Consider the following 3,388-nt stretch of genomic DNA (forward strand, 5'->3'; position numbering starts at 1 on the left):
CCACCTTATTCACATACAATTTTGCCAACTTATTAACTAAGTTCATCATCTTTATAAACAAGAAAAACACAAACTTAGTTAATTAATCCATAATGACCAAATGGTATCGTTTCATATTTTTTCTCTCGGTGGATCTGACATGAAGTCCATAATGATATCTTCCCATTTCCATTCAGGTATCAGTAATAGCTTTAAAGGTCCTGTTGGTTTCTTATGCTTCATTTTCACCTGCTGACAAACACTACATTTGACCACATACTCAACCATTTCTTTCTTCATATTTGGCCGCTAATAGAATTCTTATAAATCTCTGTACATTTTAGTACTTCCCAAATGTACTACTTCTCATTGTATCCACCTCCACATCTTTTTGTTAATCTTTTAGCATTTTATACCAAAGTATAGACCATACCTTTAATTGAGTCAGTAAATATCCCTCAAGTCTTACCTCCAGCCTCTATCCTTTTCAACTATATTAGCTCTATCTTATCCTAGTCTACTAGTTCATTTAACATCATCTTGTTGTTTTAAAATTAAAGGAATTGAAAACAACATTTTCCCTTCTCGAGTGAAATCTATTACACAATCATAATATTTTATCAACCCCACATATCTTTTTTGTCACATATTTAGTTCATTCTATAACATAAAATATCTAAAACTCTTATGATATGTGAAAATCTGAACCCAAGACCTATATAAGTAAAGTCTTCATACTTGTAATGCAAACACTATGATGGCTAACTCTAGATCATGGATTGGGTAGTTAACCTTGTGAGGCTTCAACCATCTTGATGCATAAGCAATTACTCTTCTATGTTGCATCAAAACACAACCGGAACCCTCTTTGATGCATCACTATAAATAATATATCCCTCAATTCCTGAAGGAAGTGTCAACACTAGAGCTACTGTAAGCCTTTTCTTGAACTCTTGAAAGATTTCTTCACATTCCTTTGATCATTCCCACTTCACCTCATTTTAGGTCAATTGGGTTAAAGGAGTTGTTATTGTTGAAAACCCCTCAATAAACTCTGTGGTATCCTGCTAACCTGAGAAACTATGAATTTTGGTTACATTTTGAAACCTTTCCCATTTCAACACCACTTCAAACTTAAGGGATCCACAAATATCCCTTCTGTAGATATAACGTGCTATAAGAAAACCACTTCTTTTAGTTAGAATTCACATTTACTTAGTTTTGCATACAACCGATATTCCTTTAGGGTCTGCAACACCCACCTCAATTGCTCTTCATGTTCCAAATATAAACTAGAATAGATCAAAATATCATCTATAAACACCACTATAAACTTGTCTAAATAAGACCGAAAGAGTTGATTTATGAAGTCCATGAACATCGTTGGAGCATTAGCCAATCCAAATGGCATCATTAGGAACTGGTAATGTTTGTATCGAGTTTTAAAAGCAATCTTTAGGATATCTTGTTCTTTAATTCATAATTGTAATACCTCGATCTTAGGTCTATCTTTGGAACTACTCTCACTTATTTCAACTAGTCAAAAAGTAATCTATCCTTGAAAATGGATATTTATTCTTCATTGCCACCCTATTAAACTGCCTATAGTCAATGCAGAGTCTAAATGTGCCATATTTTTTATTTACAAAAAACATTGGAGCTCCCCATAGCAAATAACTTGGGCGTATAAACCATTTATCTAACAATTATTGTAGTTAAATCTTTAACTCATCTAACTCTGCAAACGCAATCCTATAAGGTGACCTCTACTTTCTTTTTCGGAGGTAATCCTAATAATTCTTCTGGAAATATATCTTAAAATTCTTTTACAATGGGGAGATTCGACAATTTTCTTTTTTGAATCCATCACACATGCAAGGTAAACCTCACATCTTCTCCTTGTCATTTTTCTAGAAGTCATAGTCAAAATAATATAGTTTGGTATGATTTTTTTTCCTCTCTAAGTATTACTCTCCTATCATTTAGTCTTTAGAGAACCACTATTTTAACAAAACAGTCCATTTGAGCCCTATATATGCCTAACAAATTCAAACACAAAATTACATCAAAGTCATGTAATTCTAAAGGTATTAGATCTATCCTCGTCTCAAACCATTAATGCTAACCCTATCCCTTTGTAAACATTGTTGTAACCCATTTTTGGGTCCCCACAAAATATATATAAAAATATGTATATAGCCAAAGGAGGTTAAGAAAAAATAACAGGAGGCAGAAGCGCTCAGAAAATGGTTGGAAAATCGATCAATAAGGTTAAAAATACAAAGATTGGATTTTTGACAGTATATTCTTGAAGGAGGAGAGCCCTGTTGAGAAGGAAAATTTGAAATTTGAGGAGAAAAGCCCAAATTTGGATGTTTATGGACTTAATTTGATTTTTAAATGAATTTATAGAGGATTTGATTGCAAGAAAAATTGATTTTTAAGTCAATTTGGGCTTTAATTAGAAGAAATTTAAGTTCTGGGGCCAAAATATATTTTTTAGGAATTTATTAGGTCAAATCAGGGGCCTAATTGCATAAATATTGAAGTTTAAGGGCCAATTAGGGACTTAATTGAGAAAATCCGAAACCAGGGACCAAATTGGAAGAGGCGCGTAAATGGAGGGGCTGGAATTAATTGATTCAGGGGCCTAATTGAAGAAATTAGAAGTTTTTTGATCAATTAAGGGCTCAATTGCATAAATCAGAGACCAAGGACTAAAGTGAAAAACGCGGCCAACAAGAGGGACGGAGACCGAAATTGGCAGGGATGCAATTGAAGAAAGAAAAGATGATTGAGGGCTGATTTGAAATTTGGCGCGTTTTGGCGCCACATTTAAATGAAACGGCGCGTTTTCTCCAAAACGACGCCGTTTCATACATTCAAAAACAAAAAAAAAAAAAAAAAAAAAAAGAGCAGAACGGTGTCGTTTTGAACGACACTGTTCATCTTCTTCCCCCGATCACGCAGCGGGGAAGAAGGAGAAAGGGAAGCTTTAATTTGAATTTCTGCCGGCCACTCTCTCGCCTGGAGCCCACCGACCGAACACAATGGCCGACCAACCACCGCGCACCACCCACCGAACCTCGGCAGCCGCGCCCAATGGCCGACCAGCCGGCTGCTCCCCATTGAGAGCTGTAAAAAACAGCGTCCTTGGCCTCTATAAATAGAGGCCAAGAACGCTGAGAGCGAGGGTGAACGGAGAAAGAAAGGAGAGAAGAGAGGGGAGGAAGAAGGAGAACAAAACAAAAAAAACAGAGGAGAGAGAGAGGAAGAACCGAAAGAAGAGAGAAACCGAGAGGAGAGAAAAACATAAAAAAATAACAGAGGAAAGAAACACAGACTGAGAGAAGAGAGGGAGGTGAAGAAAAAGAGAAGATCGAAACATAGGAAAAAAAAGGAAACGGAC

The sequence above is a fragment of the Populus trichocarpa genome, chromosome 6, assembly GCF_000002775.5.
Source record: "Populus trichocarpa isolate Nisqually-1 chromosome 6, P.trichocarpa_v4.1, whole genome shotgun sequence".
NCBI classification, from domain to species: Eukaryota; Viridiplantae; Streptophyta; class Magnoliopsida; order Malpighiales; family Salicaceae; genus Populus; species Populus trichocarpa.